The sequence below is a fragment of the Phyllobates terribilis genome, unplaced genomic scaffold (assembly GCF_046119375.1).
Source record: "Phyllobates terribilis strain yellow unplaced genomic scaffold, ASM4611937v1 Scaffold_498__1_contigs__length_1317049, whole genome shotgun sequence".
Classification (NCBI taxonomy): Eukaryota; Metazoa; Chordata; class Amphibia; order Anura; family Dendrobatidae; genus Phyllobates; species Phyllobates terribilis.
The window spans coordinates 457,233-482,234 of NW_027363258.1; the positions used below are offsets into that span (position 1 = coordinate 457,233).

Genomic DNA, 25,002 nt, shown 5'->3' on the forward strand with positions numbered 1-25,002 from the left:
CGTTCTGCGTGCATCTGGACCATTCCCTATGGAGGAGCGGAGCTGGGGATAAATATCAGGATCTCGTCGCTGGATCCATCCAGATGGGAGATGTAACGAGTGCGGCACCCCCCACTGGTGTCTCAGCGTATCATGTGTTGGGGAATAATAACTTATTGTCTGGTAAATGTGCTGATTCCTGTCAGTTGTGGTCGCTGAGTGCGTGTGATGGGATGTGGCTCCGTCCGTTATATTATATCACGTCTTATACCTATAATCTCTCGCTGATCGCAGGTGTCTGTCTTCACACTCAGATGAGATGGAACAAACTGACCATATAGAACTTTTTTTTTTTTTTCCAAATTCAAACCGAGCAATCCTATTGGCTGAGTATGAATGCAGTTACCATGGTGACAGAAGTAGCTGCAGATTTAAAGGGACAAGATACTAATATTGTACTAAAGTGTATTTTATTATATACTTCACATAACTGACTGGGTACACCTTGGTGCTGGTGGGATGGCTTTTTTTAAATCAAAAACCATGGTTACTAAGTACCCTATATTATATACAGTACAGACCAAAAGTTTGGACACACCTTCTCATTTAAAGATTTTTCTGTATTTTCATGACTATGAAAATTGTACATTCACACTGAAGGCATCAAAACTATGAATTAACCCATGTGGAATTATATACTTAACAAAAAAGTGTGAAACAACTGAAAATATGTCTTATATTCTAGGTTCTTCAAAGTAGCCACCTTTTGCTTTGATTACTGCTTGGAACACTCTTGTCATTCTCTTGATGAGCTTCAAGAGGTAGTCACCGGAAATGGTTTTCACTTCACTGGTGTACCCTGTCAGGTTTAATAAGTGGGATTTCTTGCCTTACAAATAGGGTTGGGACCATCTGTTGTGTTGTGCAGAAGTCAGGTGGATACACAGCTGATAGTCCTACTGAATAGACTGTTAGAAGTTGTATTATGGGAAGAAAACAGCTGCTAAGTAAAGAAAAACAAGTAGCCATCATTAATTTAAGAAATGAAGGTCAGTCAGTCCGAAAAATTAGGAAAACTTTGAAAGTGTCCCCAAGTGCAGTGGCAAAAACCATCAAGCGCTACAAAGAAACTGGCTCCCATGAGGACCGCCCCAGGAAAGGAAGACCAAGAGTCACCTCTGCTTCTGAGGATAAGTTTATCTGAGTCACCAGCATCAGAAATCACTGGTTAACAGCAGCTCAGATTAGAGATCAGGTCAATACCACACAGAGTTCTAGCAGCAGACACATCTTTTAAACAACTGTTAAGAGGAGACTTTGTGCAGCAGGCCTTCATGGTAAAATAGCTTCTAGGAAACAACTGCTATGGACAGGCAACAAGCAGAAGAGACTTGTTTGGGCTAAAGAACACAAGGAATGGACATTACACCAGTGGAAATCTGTGCTTTGGTCTGGTGAGTCCATATTTGAGATCTTTGGTTCCAACCACCGTGTCTTTGTGCGACGCAGAAAAGGTGAACAGATGGACTCTACATGCGTGGTTCCCACCGTGAAGCAAGGAGGAGGAGGTGTGATGGTGTGGGGGTGCTTTGTTGGTGACACTGTTGGTGATTTATTCAAAACTGAAGGCATACTGAACCAGCATGGCTACCACAGCAACTTGCAGCGGCATGCTATTCCATCCGGTTTGCATTTAGTGGGACCATCTTTTTTTTTCAACAGGACATTGACCTCAAACACACCTCCAGGCTGTGTGAGGGCTATTTGACCAAGAAGGAGAGTGATGGGGTGCTACGCCAGATGACCTGGCCTCCACAGTCACCAGACCTGAACCCAATCGAGATGGTTTGGGGTGAGCTGGACCGCAGAGTGAAGGCAAAAGGGCCAACAAGTGCTAATCATCTCTGGGAACTCCTTCAAGATTGTTGGAAGACCATTTCCGGTGACTACCTCTTGAAGCTCATTAAGAGAATGCCCAGAGTGTGCAAAGCAGTAATCAAAGCAAAAGGTGGCTACTTTGAAGAACCTAGAACATAAGACATATTTTCTGTTGTTTCACACTTTTTTGTTAAGTATATAATTCCACATGTGTTAATTCATAGTTTTGATGCCTTCAGTGTGAATGTACAATTTTCATAGTCATGGAAATACAGAAAAATCTTTAAATGAGAAGGTGTGTCCAAACTTTTGGTCTGTACTGTATATTCACTATTGCTTTTTACTTACTTATAGCAGGGTATATGCTCATATTGTTTCTATCCTAAGTTTGTCTATTTTCTAATAGAGACATGACCAGTCCTCTTTAGAATTTTATAGTGACCCCATTGAGGTCATGGACTGATATTGGGGATTGCAGAGTTGGGGCAAGGTGACAGGTGACTGTAAGTGACATCAAATGAAGGCTATGGTGCATACATAGTAAATCAGTCGTGTTATTCCACAGAAATGCTGTTCTATAAAACACAAAATATATTCATATGATGAGGAGTTGTGTTGTGTTTTCATCATTTACATTCTAGCGTGGTGATCACATAAAATGTAAAATTCCTATTCAATAATAACTGAATGACAGTAGCCTGTATCCCTGGAGGACAAGTCATTTACCGGTTCACCGGGTTTGATGTTCTAATGCATTTAGATGTTTCAGTATTTGTATATATGTATATATTTTTTTTTCCCCCTTAAGGGTATTCAAGCGCAAACGGTGGCAAACTTCTTCCTGGCCTTTGAAGCACAGCTTTCAATTATTCCTGTCGTAAACAAGGTAAAAAGCTTCGAGCCGAGCACGATCAGACTCCTTCAGTCCCGCAGCAGGTAAATCTGTGAACATCGCCGGCACTCCTGCTGTTCCTAGTACCGATCCCTCTGAGCGGCTGTGCAGTAATGAAGGCAGGATTCACCCCAAACTTGCTCGTCTTTTTTTTCGATTTCCAGTTCTGGTAATTAGTGATACACATGTGTATATCCAGTGGTCAACTCAAAACCTATGTATGGAAAATCAATTGTTTGCTGTATGCATCTCATTTGTAGGATGCACAATATTCATTTCAATATGGAGCGGAGTAGGAGGAGACTTTCATTACTGTTCCCTTTACTTCCTCCCTGCTGATAGGAAATGCCATGCTGTTTGCTTGTGTCCTGTGATTACAGCAGCCTGCAACAGTTTTCAAGCGTGCACTCCCCGGCTCAGGCATCAAGCAGTAAATGATAACATTAAAACGCTGCTACCCCTTTGTTAGTCACTTTTTTATCTTCTTCCCCCTTCTACGAATGCTATAGTCCGTTATTCTAGAACTGCTCTGAAAATGGTTCTCTCTGGAGTGTTGGGATTTGGGTTTAGGGTAGGTTATGGGAATTGAAGTTCAGATACTTTGTTCATATTTTTACTATGGAATTACTATGTCATGTACAGTTATATGAAAAAGTTTGGGCACCCCTATTAATCTTAAGCTTAATGTTTTCTTAAAATTGGTGTTTTTGCAACAGCTATTTCAGTTTGATATATGTAATAACTGTTGGACACAGTAATGTTTCTGCCTTGAAATGAGGTTTATTGTACTAACAGAAAATGTGCAATCTGCATTCAAACAAAATTTGACAGGTGCATAAGTATGGGCACCCTTATCATTTTCTTGTTTTAAATACTCCTACCTACTTTTTTCTGACTTACTAAAGCACTTTTTTTGGTTTTGCAACCTCATTGAGCTTTGAACTTCATAGCCAGGTGTATGCAATCATGAGAAAAGCTACTTAAAGTGGCCACTTGCAAGTTTTTCTCCTGTTTGAATCTCCTCTGAAGAGTGGCATCATGGGCTCCTCAAAACAACTGTCAAATGATCTGAAAACAAAGATTATTCAACATAGTTGTTCAGGGGAAGGATACAAAAAGCTGTCTCAGAGATTTAACCTGTCAGTTTCCACTGTGAGGAACATAGTAAGGAAATGGAAGAACACAGGGACAGTTCTTGTTAAGGCCAGAAGTGGCAGGCCAAGAAAAACATCAGAAAGGCAGAGAAGAAGAATGGTGAGATCAGTCAAGGACAATCCTCAGACCACCTCCAGAGAGCTGCAGCATCAACTTGCTGCAGATGGTGTCACTGTGCATCGGTCAACTATACAACGCACTTTGCACAAGGAGAAGCTGTATGGGAGAGTGATGCGAAAGAAGTCGTTTCTGCAAGCACACCACAAACAGAGTCAGCTGAGGTATGCAAAAGCACATTTGGAGAAGCCAATTTCTTTTTGGAAGAAGGTCCTGTGGACTGATGAAACCAAGATTGAGTTGTTTGGTCATACAAAAAGGCGTTATGCATGGCGGCAAAAAAACACAGCATTCCAAGAAAAACACTTGCTACCCACAGTAAAATTTGGTGGAGGTTCCATCATGCTTTGGGGCTGTGTGGCCAATGCCGGCACCGGGAATCTTGTTAAAGTTGAGGGACGCATGAATTCCACTCAGTATCAGCAGATTCTTGACAATAATGTTCAAGAATCAGTGATAAAGTTGAAGTTACGCATGGGATGGATCTTTCAGCAAGACAATGATCCAAAACACCGCTCCAAATCTACTCAGGCATTCATGCAGAGAAACAATTACAATGTTCTGCAATGGCCATCCCAGTCCCCAGACCTGAATATCATTGAACATCTGTGGGATCATTTGAAGAGGGCTGTCCATGCTCGGCGACCATCAAACTTTACTGAACTGGAATTGTTTTGTAATGAGGAATGGTCAAAAATACCTTCATCCGGGATCCAGGAACTCATTAAAAGCTACAGGAAGCGACTAGAGGCTGTTATTTTTGCAAAAGGAGGATCTACTAAATATTAATGTCACTTTTCTGGTGAGGTGCCCATACTTATGCACCTGTCAAATTTTGTTTGAATGCAGATTGCACATTTTCTGTTAGTACAATAAACCTCATTTCAAGGCAGAAACATTACTGTGTCCAACAGTTATTACATATATCAAACTGAAATAGCTGTTGCAAAAACACCAATTTTTATAAAACATTAAGCTTAAGATTAATAGGGGTGCCCAAACTTTTTCATATAACTGTATGTTATTTGAAAGATGGAATATTTGTAGTTGGAGTTTTTCAATAAAAATTATTTGATTAAAAAAAAATTATGAAATTAAAATTCCTCTGTTCTTGAGAAAGCATAGGATTTTTACTAAGAGGTAAATTGCACGTTCCTTGTTTTCCAGGCACTTTACATTTTTGCTAGTTTTGTACGATTACACAATCCCTTTTATAGGCCAGTGCCAGTTGTACATCTCTCCCTAAACTCTTGTTCACACTATATTTTAAGCCAGTTTTCTTATATGGTTTCTAGATGTTGTCCAGCTTTGATAAATAATTAGTATTTATACTTTTGCTTTTAGACTTGAAGAAAGCAGATCTGGAAAGGGTGGAGAAACAAATTGAGAAGATGTTTGACGTTCCCGCTAGTGACTGTATCCGGGTACGATGCGCTCCAGATCAAAATCATTCCTGTAGGCAAATTTAACTCCGCTGTCTGTACCTTGTCTTTTATTTTTTTCTACAAAATGTGGCTGGAAAAGGGGCAATGTAGCGAGGAATTTACATCAATTTTTGGTGTTAAAAAAAAGCAAAAAACTTTTGTGACGCATCATTTTTGCGCAAAAATGTGCAGCTTCCTATTTTACAGCACTCTTGCAACTTTTAGAAATTGGGCTTGGTAAGCCACACAGGTCTAAGAACGACGGGTGACGTTAAAAGTGGATAAAGATACACGGTTTCTCAGTGGTTAGCATTGTTGTTTTTCAGCACTGGGATCCTGGGTTCAAATCCCACCAAGGACGACATCTGCAAGACGTTTGTATGTTCTCCCTGTGTTTGCGTGGGTTTCCTCCGGGTTCTCCGGTTTCCTCCCACACTCCAAAGACATACTGATAGGGAATGTAGATTGTGAGCCCCGATGGGGACAGTGATGATAATGTCTGTAAAGTGCTGTGAAATTAATGGCGCCATATAAGTGAGTAAAATAAATGAAGATAGATGGAAGTGCTACATAAACATTTATCAAACATCGTGCAACACTTTGATACATTTGGCACAAATAATGGTAACACAACCACAAGCAAAACTGACCTGAGAAAGTCCCTTTATGATACATTTTTCAGAAAGAATTTGAAAGATTTAAAGCGTTAGAAATGAAGAAGATTATCCAATATCACAGAAAAAGGAAAAGTCTCCAGATGTCTTTATGCCGGATGCCGGTCTGTGTCCATACCTAAAGAAGAGCTGCCAAAAGAATGGGGAAGGAATCCTTTAGTAAACATAAATGTCCATTGGGGTTTTAGGTGTTAAAAAAATGATCATATGAAAGATTTTGTGATCTGCGGTTACATGATTGTAATAACAACATTAAAGCCCCATTCAGATGTACAGGTTTTATCCATGAGAAACTGAGCAGAACGATATATAGGTTTGTGGGAGAAGATTCAGTATAAATTGTAATTTATTCATTAGATTTGAGAGTCCTCAGTGGTTGATACCTTTAATGGCTAACTGAAAAGATGGTAACAAATTGCAAGCTTTCCAGACTACTCCGGCTTCTTCATCAGGCAGACCTGAGACCTGAGTAGTCTGGAAAGCCTGCAATTTGTTACCTTTTAATGGCTAATGGAAAAGATGGTATCAACCACTGAGGACTCTCAAATCTAAATACTCTTCTATCTACTGGCTAATACGGTACAAAGATAGATGTTTTTCCTGTATCAATTTATTCAGTGGAATCCTGCTGTTTGTACAGATGAGTCCAGTGGGCGGTCCTACTAGTGATTGACAGCTATCTTTGCCTGCATGGTCATACAGGGAACTGTCAATCACTTAGTAGGACCGCCCACTGGACCAGTGTACATACGGCAGGACTTTTCACTGCATAAAATGCCAGTTTTGCTGACTCTCTTCCCACAGATATGTCTATCAGTCTGATCAACTTCTCTGCTCTACAACACCCCCGTACAGATCTTATACCATTTCAGCATGACAGGTTCCTTTAATCACCTGCAGATGACATAAGTAGCCATGTTCTGTGTGGCTTACGGAGGGGCTTGATTGCTTGTCAGCTTCAAACAGGTTTCATTTCTTCTGATTCGTTGTAGCCGAGTTCTAAACTGTATTAAGAAATTCATTTCTCTGTTTATTTCTATTAGATGTCGGGGAAGCTTGGAACAAATGTGGAAAGTGTTCTTCAAGAAGTTGTCAGGAGGCTTCCACCGAGAGTACGGACTAATGCGGCTCTATCCATCTTCTCTTTATTAAAGGGAACCTGTCACCTTGGAAAATGCTATGTACCTGCAGGTATAGGGTTAATCTGCAGATAAATATTGTTACAATGCTGCCCTGCCGCCTTATTGATAGTGTAGGTACCGGGAGAAAATTAACTTCTTTCCTCCCTGCAGCCGCCGGCCTTCACTCATCGTTGTGCACGGAGCGGCTACAGTCTTGGATCACAGCACCGCTCGCTATATCAGGGGCGACGGCTGTAAACCCGGCCCGGATTTTGATTGACAGCTTGCTCTGCACAGATGCGCTGCAGAACCACTTAGAATCTGAGTGAAGGAGTAGTATGTTCACAGATAGAGAATATGGCTCATCCACGTGCAGATCTGCTCCACGTCCGATTACATATTTGTGGGAGAAACCCTAGTGGCAGCCTCATATTTCTGACATGGATCCTCTAGCACTATTTGTGAAACTGCGGCTCCCAGCATAACTTGATGAGAGACCGTCAGTCTGCTGGGACCTGTAGTTTCACTACAGCAGGAGTGTCACAAGCTGCGGACCTCCGCTCACTCCAGCACTGGTCGGCATTTTCAGCACGTGAACGTCCGCTATGCTTTCCGGAGACACAAGGGTGTAGATAATTTTATCAAATCCTTGACTGTAAGTTTGCTGAACCCTAAGTGGATTATATTGTTCCCACAGTTTCAGTTTTGGACCATTTAAGGGGAATTTAAAGGGTTCTGGCCACTGATTTTCCTTAAAGGGGATCAGTATCCCTGTATGTCTTTGTATATACTTGATAAAGACCTATAACAGGTCGAAACGTTATGTGATGGCGGAATAAACTTTATCTTTTGGAATTCATCACCCCGGACTGAACGCTGTTTACTTACCTTTATCCCCTTTAACAGGATGTCTTATTCTTGTGTTTTAGTCCCAAGATTGAAAAGGGCAGCCCTCTTAAAGCCCTGCTGTTTGACTCCACGTTTGATCACTACAGAGGCGTCGTAGCAGCATCGCCCTGTGTGGAGGTGACGTGTGTAAAGGCAATAAAATCGTGTCTGCCCACTCTGGCAAGTGCTATGAAGTCAATGAGGTTGGCATACTGACCCCAGAGGAAGTGCCAGCCGAAAAACTAAGTTTTTTTTTAATAATTTTATTAGCCTTTCCCTCTGTCTTCACCAATCAGCCCTCTGTATTGATGATCAGATCAAAGATGTAGACAGGGATTGTCTCACGCTGCATCTCCTTCCTGATTGTATCACTGAGAAGACAGAAGCTGCCCCAACCCATTCTCCAAGAAATGCAGAACCCAATGCATCTGCTGTCCGTGATCCGCTTATTGTCAGAGGACATCATTAGGGACTGCATTTTCTCATTGCTTAAGAAATTGTTGGGGGATCCTGCTAATTGCTGAATAATAAAACTGCAGCACCGCTCCATTTAAAGCAGTGTTTCCCAAACTCCAGTCCTCATGGCCCCCAACAGGTCAGGTTTTCAGGATTTCCTCAGTATTACACATGTGATGAAAGTATCATCAAGGAATCAGGAATTCTCTCACCTGTGCAATACTATGGAAATCCTGAAGACATGACCTGTGGGGGGCCGTGAGGACTGGAGTTTGGGAAACACTGATTTTAAAGGGACTGTCAGCACAGAATGACTGTTGAAACCAAGTACAAGCGCTCCGTGGATCACGGCGTGGGCCAATCCTTTATATACACCTTCCCACCTGCTTGTTTTACCTCTGTCTCCTTCTTTCTCTGGTTCTATGAAGCCAGAGCTGTCAATCAAAGAAGAGGAGGGTGTGGATAGAGGGAAAACAAGCAGCCGGGAAGATAGATAGATAGATAGATAGATAGATAGATAGATAGATAGATAGATAACATTGCAATGCAATATATTGGTAAAAGCTAAGCACATATACTAAATGAGAACAGATACTACACTTGATGTTAGCCAAAAGGCCGAGAAGCGATAACCTGAATTCGTTTTGGCCTATGACTGCACCCTGGCTTCAAGAAGGCACCCATTGTAGGGATAGGGACAAAGACTCCCCTTAGGAGGACATGTTGTTCATCAATAGTCACCTTAAAACCCACAACTTTACTGCTTGTTGCAGCTGCAGCCCACACATGCATTTTTAATCTGCATGAGTCTGCCTATTTTCAAACATTCTCCCCTCCCCCCAATGTCCCATGCACCTGCAGACAAGGGGATGGGGAGAGGATAACTAATTAGTGAACAAACAAGCAGCGGTCCACCTTCTTCCTAGTCTGCAGGCTCCCTGCAGACTGTAGCTGACTGCAGCAGCACAGCCAGATAAAGGCCAGGAGCCCATTATGACACGTGCAATGATGTTCCATTCTTCCATTCTTGCATTATTCCATTGTTCCATTGTCCCATTCTCTTGCATTATTCCATTGTTCCATTCACTCATTACATCTATTGCAAGCAATCTATCTGCCTGGGTGAAAACCAATAGGATGCTCTGATTGACAGACATAGGTAGCACTTTAAAACAACATCTCAGACCAAACTTTTTTTTATCTTTTTTTCATCCACAGATAGAAAATTAAAAAAGTCAGTGCTCCACCAGAGGGAGCCAGCATTTCACTAAAGAAATCGTAACGGCCCACACATTTTTTTTAAATGCGTGGTACTCAGCAACACCCAACTGATGGGACAGTTGAATTAAAAGAGTAGCAGCTGATAACAAGGCCACTGACTAGGTATATGGTGTATGTGCAACGGGGTAGCAAAGGACAAATGCATTATTGCAGCTTATCTCAGGAAGGAAGGGGTAGATAGATAGATAGATAACATTACATTACAATACAATATATTGGTAAAAGCAAAGCACATATACTAAATGAGAACAGATACTACACTTGATGTTAGCCAAAAGGCCAAGAAGAGATAACCTGAATTGGTTTTGGCCTATGACTGCACCCTGGCTTCAAGAATGCACCCATTGTAGGGATAGGGACAAAGACTCCCCTTAGGAGGACATGTTGTTCATCAATAGACATCTTAAAACCGACAACTTTACTGCTTGTTGCAGCTGCAGCCCACGCATGCATTTTTAATCTGCATGAGTCTGCCTATTTTCAAACATTCTCCCCTCCCCCCCAATGTCCCATGCACCTGCAGACAAGGGGATGGGGAGAGGATAACTAATTAGTGAACAAACAAGCAGCGGTCGACCTTCTTCCTAGTCTACAGGCTCCCTGCAGACTGTAGCTGACTGCCGAAGCACAGCCAGATAAAGGCTAGGAGCCCATTATGACATGTGCAATGATGTTCCATTCTTCCATTCTAGCATTATTCCATTGTTCCATTGTCCCATTCTCTTGCATTATTCCATTGTTCCATTCACTCATTACATCTATTGCAAGCAATCTATCTGCCTGGGTGAAAACCAATAGGATGCTCTGATTGACAGACATAGGTAGCACTTTAAAACAACATCTCAGACCAAACTTTTTTTTATCTTTTTTTCATCCATAGATAGAAAATTAAAGAAGTCAGTGCTCCACCAGAGGGAGCCAGCATTTCACTAAAGAAATCGCAACGGCCCCACATTTTTTTTAAATGCGTGGTACTCAGCAACACCCACCTGATGGGACAGTTGAATTAAAAGAGTAGCAGCTGATAACAAGGCCACTGACTAGGTATATGGTGTATGTGCAAAGGTGTAGCAAAGGACAAATGCATTATTGCAGCTTATCTCAGAAAGGAAGGGATAGAAAGATAGATAGATTGGATGGATGGATGGATGGATGGATGGATGGAGGGGCATATACACCTACCCAGGATGGATGGATGAATGGAAAAGCATATACACCTACCCAGGATGGATGGATGAATGGAAAAGCATATACATCTACCCAGGATGGATGGCTGGAGGGGCATTTACACCTACCCAGGATGGATGGATGCAGGGGCATAAACACCTACCCAGGATGCATGGATGGACGCATGGGGCTGAAGGGGGGTCAGGATGGACACATGGGGACATGGATGGACGCATGGGGCTGAAGGGGGGTCAGGATGGACACGTGGAGACATGGATGGACGCATGGAGCTGAAGGGGGGGCAGGCTGGACATGTGGGGACATGGATGGACGCATGGGACTGAAGGGGGGGCAGGCTGGACATGTGGGGACCTGGATGGATGCATGGGGCTGAAGGGGGGGCAGGCTGGACACGTGGGTACCTGGATGGATGCATGGGGCTGAAGGGGGGGCAGGCTGGACATGTGGGGACCTGGATGGATGCATGGGGCTGAAGGGGGGGCAGGCTGGACACGTGGGTACCTGGATGGATGCATGGGGCTGAAGGGGGGGCAGGCTGGACACGTGGCGACCTGGATGGACGCATGAGGCTGAAGGGGGGGCAGGCTGGACACGTGGGGACCTGGATGGACGCATGGGGCTGAAGCGGGGCAGGCTGGACACGTGGGGACCTGGATGGACGCATGGGGCTGAAGGGGGGGCAGACTGGACACGTGGGACCTGGATGGACGCATGGGGCTGAAGGGGGGGCAGGCTGGACACGTGGGAACCTGGATGGACGCATGGAGGTGAAGGGGGGCAAGCTGGACACGTGGGGACCTGGATGGACGCATGGAGGTGAAGGGGGGCAAGCTGGACACGTGGGGACCTGGATAGATATATGGGGTGGGGTGGGATGCATATATGGGGGGCTAGGATGGATATATATAAATCAAAACTGTTATATATATATGATATAGATATAGATATATATAGATATATGGGACAGAATGGATATATGAAGGGGGGCAGGCTGGACACATGGAGGCCAGGATGGATATATAGGAGGGGCATGGGTTGCAAAGGATGCTCACCAGAGGGATATATTCCTGAAAAGGAGTCAATCATAATCAGTGTCCCGGGATTACGGCTACAAAAATGAATTAAAGGGTTATTCCCATCTTCATAGATATTGTAAAAACCTGCACTTTTGCAATTTACTGCTTCTTGACATTTGCAGCCGTTCTTGAGATATTAAGACTTTTCTTTTGTTTACAGATCGTTGCCTAGGAGACCGACCACCGCTGCTGTCTCGATAGTAACCACTGTGCTAAAGTTGGCTGGGATTGGGAGGTAACAGCGCGCTCCAGCAAACCTGGCCCAGATTACTGATATATCCATTATATGATGCATCTACCTTAAAAGCCTTGATTTGCTCGGTGATGGCAGAACACATGAGAACTATGCGGCTTTCCTTCTTTTCCTCGTCCACCGAATCCTTATCTTCAGACAGTGTCCGGTGTTGAGCCGCCTTTTTCTTCTCCTCTTCTAACGTCTTATGCTTCTGCTGAAACAGTTTCATCATCTTGTAGACCTCTCGGAAGAATTCATCCACTTCGGCTTCCATGCTTTCTCCGTTCAGGTCAAGGAAAGCGCCGTCGATCCACCTGGAAGCGTGAGATTTTTCAAGACATATTTTGATAAATTTCATGTTTTTAGCTCATCTATTACTGTTTATTCTGCTTTTTTTCTCTTCTACATCTATGGCTATGGTTGTCCCATAAATAATGTTTAATCACCTATCCACAAGGTTGTTGATAAATGTCTGATCACTGGGAGTCCGACTGCTGCAGCCTCCAGCAGTTTTGAAAGCGGTGGTCCTAGATACAGCTTTGTGAATGAAGCATGTGTGCATCTATGGGAGTGATGGCTATGCATGCGCATGACTGCTCCCATAGACATGAATGGAGCACTGGCTATGCATGCGCACGATCACTCCATTCACACAGCAGACTTTGGAACCTCTGTCCTCAGGATTACTGGAGGACCCCTACCGATCATACATTTATCTCCTATTTTGCAGAAGGGATTGTCCGGCCTTGGGGTACAAGTCTACAGTCTATGTAACTGCAGACTTTTAAATTCTTCACTGCGAGGATTTTCCGGTGCCGGGAACGGGCTGTTATGTGACCACAAGTATGTGATTTGCATACTTCAGACCACATTCCGACTAGACGTGTCTGGCTCCACTCAATGTGCCTGCATTGAGCAAGGCCGGATATGTCTAGTTGGGATGTGACCGTATATATGCAAATCACATACTTGCTGTCACACGCCTGTGCTCCCGATGCTGGAGAATCCTTATAACGCGCACAGTACACATGCTGTGAGGATTCACATGACTGCAGTCACATGGAGTGACTGCAGACTTGTGCCCCAAGGCCGGACAGCCCTTTAATAACACATAATCCCCTTGTAATATATGCAAGACTTTTGGCGCTTGGTTATTTCCAGGACCGAAGAACAGTGATGGGGACAGAACGATTGGTTATTAGATATACTTTGTCCCTATAACGTTACAAGGGGCGAAGTGCTGTAGATAAAGATGATTTTTGCTGCCATAAATGATTCGTTCCCAACGAATTAGTGTTTTGCTTGTTCATCGGGTGATTACTGGCACATTTACACGGGCTGATAATTGGGAATGATCATCAGCTTGTTTAAATGCGCCATTTACTCTCCACTTCAGATCACGTCTGGTGTTAATAAATAACGGCATGCCAAGAGTTAACTCAGAATTCCCCAATGGGGTGCACATACTTTTTTTCAGTTTTTTGCCATTTGTAAATCAGTGCAAAAAGTTTCTGGTAAGGTTCGATGTTGACTTTTGAAGAATCCAGCTGAGGGTATGTTGTAAGGTCCCATTTATACAGTGCTTCTTCTTTGTTAATATAAGCCACCGCCTCCTCTGCGTCTGCTATTCGCTTCTGTACAGTCCTCACATCTGTCACTTACTGAAACCAGGCACAATAAACACAGATAAGTAAAGGGTTAACCGGACTGCCTCCATTAAAGAAAATGAGTTAGACATTCACAAGTTACAGTATGAGACTGACTTCTCACCGGTGAACTTTACTTCTCATTTGCAGAATACAGACTCCTATATGCTCCACTTTATAGATAGCTGATGTCAGAGTTGTAACTTTCAGGCCTTTCAGGTCTATTGGACACAAATCGTTTCAGGCCTATTGGACGCAACGCGTTTCAGGCCTACTGGACGCAATGCGTTTCAGGCCTATTGGACGCAACGCATTTCAGGCCTATTGGACGCAATGCATTTCAGGCCTATTGGACGCAATGCATTTCAGGACTATTGGACGCAATGCATTTCAGGCCTATTGGACGCAATGTATTTCAGGCCTATTGGACGCAACGATTTTCAGGCCTATTGGACGCAACGATTTTTAGGCCTATTGGACGCAACGCGTTTCAGGCCTATTGGAACAACTCGTTTCAGGCCTATTGGACGCAATGCGTTTCAGGCCTATTGGACGCAACGTGTTTCAGGCCTATTGGACGCAATGCGTTTCAGGCCTATTGGATGCAACGCGTTTCAGGCCTAGTGGACGCTTTCATACGCCAGTGCTCAGGTGTGACGACTGCCTCTGACCTGCCTTTGTTTGACTGCACTTCAGGTTAAGCACTAGGGACTGCCTCTATAAAGACTGTTCTGGCTGATAATGGTGGTCAGTCGGGTTTATGTTTTTTTCATAGTTTTTTTTTGCATAGCAAAAATAATGCTGCAGTCAAGGGCGTAACTACAGTGCGTGCAGGGGTTGCAGTTGCATCTGGAGCTAAGGGGGGCTCAAAAGGTCTCTTTGACTCATATGAGAAGATCACTACTATTAAAGACCTGCAATAGTTGGGGGCCCTAATGGAGATTTTGCATTGAAGCTTCAGGTTACACTATTGGCTGTAGTCTCAATATTCTTGATTCTTGCCTTTAAAAAGGGATAGAAACCCCCCCAAAAGAAACAACATAAAAAAAGCCTAATGCAACTCCAAACCGGAGTTAGGGAGCATTTTATAACTACTTCCCAGGAACGCTCGTTTAAGGATAATTGTGCAGTATAAATAGGCTGCCAATCACCGACGAATGGCCAAACACTTGATCGTCGGGTGAAATGATCTTTTGTGTTGCACAAAAAAATTATCGTTCACGACAACCATGATGCATTTTGGGTAAAAAGGATCTGTACAAATATGAAAAGAGTCTTAAAGTAATGAAAATAAGAAGAGGGAAAACTATAACACAGCCTGTGACTATCATACCTGCTGCATCATATCCAGCTCAGAGTACTCTGCAAATTCTTCCATCCGACGCAAAAGTTTCTCCAGTTCCAGCATAAGTTTCTCTCTTTTCCCCAGCAGCTCGCCCTCTCCTTTACACTTGGCGTTTTCAATCAGCTTTTAGAAAGGAACAGTTATCAAAAAACGCTCCCAGAGCGCCCCGTTTAATTACCTGGACACTGCAGGGGGCTGCTGCTTCATTGGGGCTGGCACCCGAGACCCCATTTTCAGAAATGAGCCCACATACCTGGACATTTTCATCAAACACTGGGTTGATATTTTTTGGCCACAGTAACACTGTTGAGTTCAGGATGATATCTTCAGGTACAAATAAATGAACATCTAGAAGATAACTCATCCTCCGCTGACACTCCTAAAATTAAAAAAATGAAACTCACTCTGTATTAATGTATCTAGCATCTACAATCACAGGGGTTGCACCAATTATATTTTTTCCAAAAACTTAGGTTATAAAATTATACTGATGCTCCACAACTACAGTTCCCTCCATCAGTTTGTGTTCTTCCTGCTCTATGTGGACATGTGATTTCTGTAGCCAATCACTGGCTGTAGCAGGTTACCACTGTAGTCACTGATAGGCTGCAGCAATCACATGATCATGTTGGGGATCTGATCACTGAAACCTGGAGGGGGACTGGTAAGTATAGCTAGTATGACATGACCTATATATGGAAAAATACATATTAACCAGGACACAAGAAATATCGGAATAATCCTATATATTATGTTTTACACTAATTATACCCAGGGACGTAAGTACAGCAATTCGGGACTTTAGCTCTACCAGGCTTTTATTCTTCGCCTGCTCCACAAGCGCAATCTCCTCTATTACATCTTCATTAGTTTCAGGAGTCTTTAACGCTTGTTCCTTGATTTTCTCAAATTCCATGAAGATCCTAAGCGAAGCAAAGATTATTACATACAGGTGCATCTCACTAAATTAGAATATCATCAAAAAGTTACTTTATTTCAGTTTTCAGTACAAAAATTGAAACTCATATATTATATAGAGTCATTACACACAGAGGGATCTATTTCAAGTGTTTATTTCTTTTAATGTTGATGATTATGGCTTACAGCCGATGAAAACACAACAGTCATTATCTCAGTAAATTAGAATACTTTATAACAACAGATTGAAAAATGTTTTTAAAATCTGAAATGTCTGTTCAGTAAATGCCCTCAATACTTGGTCTGGGATGCTTTTGCATCAATTACTGCATCAATGCGGCAATGTGGCATGGAGGCGATCAGCCTGTGGCCCTGCTGAGGTGTTATGGAAGCCCAGGTTGCTTTGATAGCAGCCTTCAGCTCATCTGCATTGTTGGGTCTGATGTCTCTCATCTTCCTCTTGACAATACCCTATAGATTCTCTATAATAGATTCTCTATGGGGATTAGGTCAGGCGAGTTTTCTGCCAATCAAGCACAGTGATACTGTTGTGTGTAAACCAGGTATTGGTACTTTTGGCAGTGTGGACAGGGGCCAAGTCCTGCTGGAGAATGACATTTCCATCTCCAAAAGCTTGTCAGCAGAGGGAAGCATGAAGTGCTGTAAAATTTCCTGGTAGACGGCTGCGCTGACTTTGGTCTTGATAAAACACAGTGGACCTACACCAGCAGATGACATGGCTCCCCAAACCATCACCGATTGTGGAAACTTCACACTAGACCTCAAGCAGCTTGGATTGTGGCCTCTCCACTCTTCCTCCAGACTCTGGGACCTTGATTTCCAAATGAAAATTGGAACTCTGGGACCTTGTGGAGTGTGTCAATGACTGCCTTCTGGACATCTGTCAAGTCAGCAGTCTTCCCAATGATTGTGGAGCCTACTGAAACAGACTAAGGGACCTTTTTAAAAGCTTAGGAAGCCTTTGCAGGTGTATTTGTTAATTATTTTAATTTACTGAGATAATGACTTTTGTGTTTCCATTGGCTGTAAGCCATAATCAACAACATTAACAGAAATAAACACTTGAAATATATCACTCTGTTTGTAATGACTCTATATGATATATGAATTTAAATTTTTGTACTGAAGAAATGAAAAAAATTAACTTTTTGATGATATTCTAATTTAGTGAGATGCACCTGTATATTATATACTGGAATGTGATGATATTTTATGGTATCATAAGTAAAGTAATGTGAGATTCTTAACTTTTACTGTAGCATCAGCATCTATAACTCACTGTATGAAATCATAGCAGAAGTAGCACTTGACCTTGACCCCAAGGGCCCCTGAACGGCACATGGCAGGTAGAGGCCCATTACAGATTATTTTTTTCTATTGTGAAACCTCCTTGAATCCAGGATTTTACTCACTCTTCATTCTCCAATCTGTGATTTGTCACCAGTCTATCTAGTAATATATTTGCAAAACTTTTTGCTTTGTCAGCCAGGCCTTGCTTTAAGTCATCGCAGTCGAGGTGTACCATGGTGAAGTAAGCGCGGGTGGGCCGTCCCATGATATCTCTGGCCAGGGTGTGAAATTCTTCTATAAACTGGAATACAAATATAAATCAGTCTCGTTTACCCTTGAGATTTCTGATTTGACCCTCAATTATTATCGGACACGTTGTACCCCTCGCTCTGTAGGACTTAGGACAGTATTGATTCTAATGGGAATGGTAAGAAAATGATTCCTGCAACTTAGTCCTCGTTGCTGCGTCCACCCGACTACAGCTGTGATCAGCTTATTGTCCAGGGACCCTTCAAACGAACCGAAGAGGGTCCCCGTAAAGTGAACCTGTCAGGTCCTTCAGGCATGCCAAATTCCTGCATTGACATTCACGGTATATATCTGGCAAAAATGTTTCTACCTTAAAAGACTAAACTTTTTATGTGCCGGCTGTCATATGCAAATTGGGCATGTGAAATTAAGTATTATACACCTGTCTTGGGTATCCGAGCTCTGCTTCCTTCACTTCGGTCTGCTGCCCCGTGTTGTGCTCCACGTCAGGTTTTACAGGTTGTCCTGTGTAGCTCAGTGACATAATCTCCTAAATCCTATTTATGGACCATTAGGACACACACCTGGGTCTTAGGATTGAGTTTTTAGACTTTTGTTTGGTGTGCTCCACCTTCTGCGTTAACTTTCTTCCATTCCTACTGGGTTACGCTACATCCATCCTGCAGCTCCCAAGATTCCTGAGTGCCAATTCCTTGCTGCTCATGTGCCTTCCTGCTTGCCACACCAACACCCGGGGTCCGTGTGCCCACCCAGACCCGAGGCTTAGAAGATCCACCTCGCCAGGTGAGACTAAGATGCCATGATTTGGGTGTGATCACAGCATCTGAGGTCAGATTTGTTTGTGGGAAGTGACGTCCCGCTGGACTAGTCCTAGATAACTTGCATATGATGAACGGCGCATAAGCAGTCGATTTTTACTAGAAACATCAAAGCCAGTGTTGCTGTGCAGGGATGAGTCAATTTAATGATGGTTCGAGATAATATGCAAGAAGGTCCAATATGTAAAAAAAAAAAAAACACATTATGATCACACATACAGTACAGACCAAAAGTTTGGACACACCTTCTCATTTAAAGATTTTTCTGTATTTTCATGACTATGAAAATTGTACATTCACATTGAAGGCATCAAAACTATGAATTACCACATGTGGAATTATATACTTAAAAAAAAGTGTGAAACAACTGAAAATATGTCTTATATTCTAGGTTCTTCAAAGTAGCCACCTTTTGCTTTGATGACTGCTTTGCACACAGTTTCTACTTTCTCCGCGGCTGAACCATCCACCAGCCAGCTGAAGCTTTCAACTATCAAATAATATAACACAGAATTTATAGTTGTATCTAGACTCATCTTAATATCGGGCGGAGAAAACTTTCAAAGAGGATTATACAGCTGATCGGACATGGATTTTTGAAAGCGAGTTCTCTGGCTTCATCAGGTCTAAGAGATCAATTTGATAATCTACATTTATATGGTGAAATCTAGAGACAGATCCTCTTTGAAGTGCTTGTTAGACCAATGATATATAGTATTTCTGCATGATAATGTCTGATAGATGAGGATCACACCTCTGGGAACCCCTAACACTGAGTTCAATGGCTTTTGGAAAGGTATCAGGATCAAAGCGTCCACAGGAATATCACGCTGCAAGCGCCGGCAGGAGATTTCTGATTGTGATTGTTCCATCCCTTTAATACTAGATTCACGTCCAGCTTCCCATATGTTCCATCGCTTTAATACTTACGATTCACGTCCAGCTTACTGTATGTACCATTCTTTTAATTATTCGCGGCCAGCTTACCATATGTACCATCCCTTTAATGACTCACGTCCAGCTTACCCTATGTACCATCCCTGTAATGACTCATGTCCAGCTTACCGTATGTACCATGCCTTTAATGATTCGCAGCCAGCTTACCGTATGTACCATCCCTTTAAAGACTCACGTCCAGCTTACCCTATGTAGCATCCCTTTAATGATTCACGTCCAGCTTACTGTATGTACCATCCCTATAATGATTCACGTCCAGCTTACAGTATGTACCATCCCTTTAATGACTCACGTCAAGCTTACCGTATGTACCATCCCTTTAATGATTCACGTCCAGCTTACCATATGTACCATCCCTTTAATGATTCACGTCCAGCTTACCGTATGTACCATCCCTTTAATTATTCACGTCCAGCTTACCGTATGTATCATCCTTTTAATGATTCACGTCCCGCTTACCGTAGGTTTGGAAATGCCTGAATGGCTGGTGTAGATTGTGGCTGACGGCCTCCTTCAGCTTCAGCGCGGCAGAATCAAAGATGTAATCAGGGAGTTTGGCCTCGATGATCTGAACCGTGTTACTACCAGAAAGCCACGGCTGCACCGTCTGAATATTCTGGACAAAGAAGAACGTTCTATAAAGTGACATGAATACTGCAGAAGTCTCTAATATAAACCCCCTGAACATCCACCTATTTTGATATAAATAAATCAAAAACTCCATACAAAGCTCCATATCCTCAGCATAGACATGAAATAAAAGCTGCCATGCTGTGTATCCTCAGTGGCCACTAAAGGGAGCTTAAAGGGCATCTGTCACCCCAAAAATTCAGATTTAACCACTTATACATTTAAAGCGCACCTGTCAGCAGGATTGAGCTCAGTAAAACACATACATTGTTAGGTGGGTGCCACTACACTGATTAAAATGATAACTTAGTTGATTAAATCCGTCCTGTGGTTCTTGTGTAACATTTACTTTCAGTTTGGAGATAATGATACGCTCGTGCTCCGGGGCGGCCTGTGGGGGGCGCTCTATCTGGTGCTCTGCTTACATATTCATCTGTATGCTCTTATGACAGCTCACTGTGCCTTCACTGACCTGCCTCCTCTTTTACATAATGCATCTAGTAGTGCGGGGCTAGGTAAAATAGGAGGCAGGTCAGTGGACGATCAGTGAGCTGTCATAAGAGCATACACATGAATATGTAAGCAGAGCACCAGATAGAGTGCCCCCACACGCCGCCCCGGAGCATAAGCATATCATTATTTCCAAACTGAAAGTAAAGATTACACAAGAACCACAGGACGAATTTCATCAACTAAGGTATCATTTTACTCTGTGTAATGTCGCCCTCCTGACAGTGTATGTGGTTTACTGAGCACACTCCTGCTGACAGGTGCACTTTAATAGGGGACTGGAGTGGAGAGCCATCCCTTCATTGGGGCCCACTGGAGGATTCTCCATTTCTCCTGTTGGCCAGTCCGAGCCTGTAAAAGTGTTTATGCTACCCAACTCTTCTACTTATAATTCTCATATATTTTTGCAATGTGTATTACAAAGTCAATATACTCGTTGTCCTATCCCTGCATGGGGGCCCACCGGAGGATACTGCTGCGGACGCTCATATACTAGGTGACAGCCAATAGGAATTGTAAATCAGCCAGTACTATATTTTTTTTTTGCTGTGATATTCCAAAATGGTGGCAGCAAATTTCCAATTTTTTTTACTGCAGTTTTTACCTGTGAGCCACACATGTACCTACTATAAAAAGTAAGTTGTCAGCATTGAAAAAAAAATCCTGATACCTGAAGGGTCTTGGAGATCCGAGTTAATATAAATAGTACAACTTCTTCTACGTCCTGGAAGCTTGGATAGAAATCCATTTTCTCGTCATCAAATGTAAGTTGCATTTTGGAGATTGGTAAAAATTGCCCGTCTATCAGGTCAAATAAACGGACAAAAGTTTCTACAGTTTTCTGCAGAAGGTCTCTCACCTGTGGGGGGAGAAATCAGCAAGTATATATTAGTGTTTATAAGGAGAAAAAATACATGACTACGAGAGTGGTGCAGAAAACAGGGAGACGGACTGGGCCATAAGAGAAGAAAGCTGAGTGACAACATTTACTGTGGGTGGGAACTCCTTAATCCCTTCAGGACCGGATCATTTTTTGTTTTGCATTTTTTCCTTTCCGTCTTCAAAAAGCCATACATTTTTCATTTTTCCATTGATATAGCTGCAAGAGGCTATGTAATGTGCTGTAGCTTAAACCCTTCCCAACATATGACATATTGTTATGCCATGTTCCTGTAGATGTGCAAAATTTGGACCTGGGCCCCCACCAGCATGTTGGTCAGATGTATGGGCCCTTATAGCATTCTAGATCCGATAATGATGCGCGTGTTCGCCCTTGCCTTGGATGTTTCCTGTAATAATCTCCCCCATCGTAGCTCTAGCCCCATCCTATAATAATGTCTCTCATTCTAGGCCCCTTCCTGGTATAATGATCCCCTTCCTGCGCCCCTTCCTGTTATAATATCCCCTATCCTGGGCCTCTTCCTGTTATAATATCCACCTTCTGTGTATAATACCCCCCATCCTGAGCCCCTTTCAGCAATAACGTCCCAATCCTGGGCTCCTTCCTGGTATAATGTCCTTGGTCCAGGGCCTCTTACTGTAATAATGTCCCCCATCCTGGCCCCTTCCTGTAACAATGTCCCCTATCCTAGTATAATATCCCACATCCTATAACAATGTCTTCCATCCTGGTATCCTGTCCCCCATCCTAGGCCCCATTCTGGTATAATGACCTCCATCATTGTGCCCTTCCTGGTGTAATGTCCTTCATCCTGGCCCATGTCATGGTATAATGATCCCCATTCTGGTATAATGCTCCCTATCCTGGGCTGCTTCCTTGTACAATGCCCCCCATCCTGAACCCCTGCCTTGTATAATGCTCCCCATCCTTGGCCCCTTCCTTGTAAAATGCTCCCCATCATGCGCCCCTTCCTTGTATAATGCTCCCCATCATGCGCCCCTTCCTTGTATAGTGCTCCCCATCCTGCGCCCCTTCCTTGTGTAATGCTCCCCATCTTGCGCCCCTTCCTTGTATAATGCTCCCCATCTTGCGCCCCTTCCTTGTGTAATGCTCCCCATCCTGCGCGCCTTCCTTGTGTAATGCATCTCATCCTAGGCTACTTCCTTGTATAATGCTCCCCATCTGGCACCCCTGCCTTGTGTAATGCTCCCCATCCTGCGCCCCTTTCTTGTATAATGCTCCCCATCATGCGCCCCTTCCTTGTATAATGCTCCCCATCCTGCGCCCCTTCCTTGTGTAATGCTCCCCATCCTGCGCCCCTTCCTTGTATAATGCTCTCCATCTTGCTCCCCTTCCTTGTGTAATGCTCCCTATCCTGCACCCCTTCCTTGTATAATGCTCTTCATCCTAGGCTACTTCCTTGTATAATGCTCCCCATCTTGGGACCCTTCCTTGTCTAATTCTCCCCATCCTGGGACCCTTCCTTGTATAATGCTTCTCATCCTAGGCTACTTCCTTGTATAATGCTCCCCATCCTGGGACCCTTCCTTGTCTAATTCCCCCTATCCTGGGCACCTTCCTTGTATAATGCCTATGGGCCCTTGTAGCATTCTAGATCCGATAATGATGCGCGTGATCGCCCTTGCCTTGGATGTTTCCTGTAATAATCTCCCCCATCGTAGCCCTAGCCCCATCCTATAATAATGTCTCTCATTCTAGGCCCCTTCCTGGTATAATGTTCCCCATCCTGCACCCCTTCCTGTTATAATATCCCCTATCCTGGGCCTCTTCCTGTTATAATATCCCCCTTCTGTGTATAATACCACCCATCCTGAGCCCCCTTTCAGCAATAACGTCCCAATCCTGGGCTCCTTCCTGGTATAATGTCCTTTGTCCTGGGCCTCTTACTGTAATAATGTCCCCCATCCTGGCCCCTTCCTGCAACAATGTCCCCCATCCTGGTATAATGTCCCACATCCTATAACAATGTCCCCCATCCTGGTACAATGTCCCTCATCCTATAACAATGTCTTCCATCCTGGTATCCTGTCCCCCATCCTAGGCCCCATTCTGGTATAATGACCTCCATCCTTGTGCCCTTCCTGGTGTAATGTCCTTCATCCTGGCCCATGTCATGATATAATGACCCCCATTCTGGTATAATGCTCCCTATCCTGGGCCGCTTCCTTGTACAAAGCCCCCCATTCTGAACCCCTGCCTGGTATAATGCTCCCCATCCTTGGCCTCTTCCTTGTAAAATGCTCCCCATCATGCACCCCTTCCTTGTATAATGCTCCCCATCATGCGCCCCTTCCTTGTATAGTGCTCCCCATCCTGCGCCCCTTCCTTGTGTAATGCTCCCCATCTTGCGCCCCTTCCTTGTATAATGCTCCCCATCTTGCGCCCCTTCCTTGTGTAATGCTCCCCATCCTGCGTTCCTTCCTTGTGTAATGCACCTCATCCTAGGCTACTTCCTTGTATAATGCTCCCCATCTTGCACCCCTTCCTTGTGTAATGCTCCCCATCCTGCGCGCCTTCCTTGTGTAATGCTCCCCATCATGCTCCCCTTCCTTGTGTAATGCTCCCCATCCTGCGACCTTTCCTTGTATAATGCTCTCCATCTTGCGCCCCTTCCTTGTGTAATGCTCCTCATCCTAGGCTACTTCCTTGTATAATGTTCCCCATCTTGGGACCCTTCCTTGTCTAATTCTCCCCATCCTGGGACCCTTCCTTGTATAATGCTTCTCATCCTAAGCTACTTCCTTGTATAATGCTCCCCATCCTGGGACCCTTCCTTGTCTAATTCCCCCCCATCCTGGGCACCTTCCTTGTATAATGCTCCCCATCCTGGAACCCTTCCTTGTCTAATTCCCCCCATCCTGGGCCCTTTCCTTGTATAATGCTCCCCATCCTGGGCCCCTTCATTATATAATGCTCCCCATCCTGGGCCCCTTCCTTGTCTAATTCTCCCCACCCTGAGCCCCTTCCTTGTCTAATGCTCCCCATCCTTGGCCCTTTCCTGGTATAATGTTCTGTCGTTCTTTTCCAATACATTAAATAAACAAAAATAAATGATTCTTCTTACCTTCCTCCGCTCCCACGACATGCGGCGCCTTCTTCTGTAGCTGATTTCAGTGTGCCGGTAGAGGCAGCGCATGACGTCACTTCCATGCGTCGCTCGTGACTGGCACACCGACATCAGCTACCGGCCTTTGGCTGGCGGCATGCATTGCAGCTCAGGGACCCGGCATGTTCCTGCGCAGCAATATACTTCAGCCGGATGTGCGTCCTCAGACTGTGGAAGTGCCATACATATATGAGATGGGAATACC

General features: G+C 43.8%; 2 pseudogenes; both read right to left on the bottom strand.

The window, feature by feature from the left end:
- Nucleotides 1-9,100: 9,100 nt before the first annotated feature.
- On the bottom strand, nt 9,101-9,214 carry LOC141230075 (U2 spliceosomal RNA; annotated as a pseudogene).
- An 846-nt stretch (nt 9,215-10,060) lies between these two features.
- On the bottom strand, nt 10,061-10,156 carry LOC141230076 (U2 spliceosomal RNA; annotated as a pseudogene).
- Between the last annotated feature and the right edge of the window lie 14,846 nt (nt 10,157-25,002).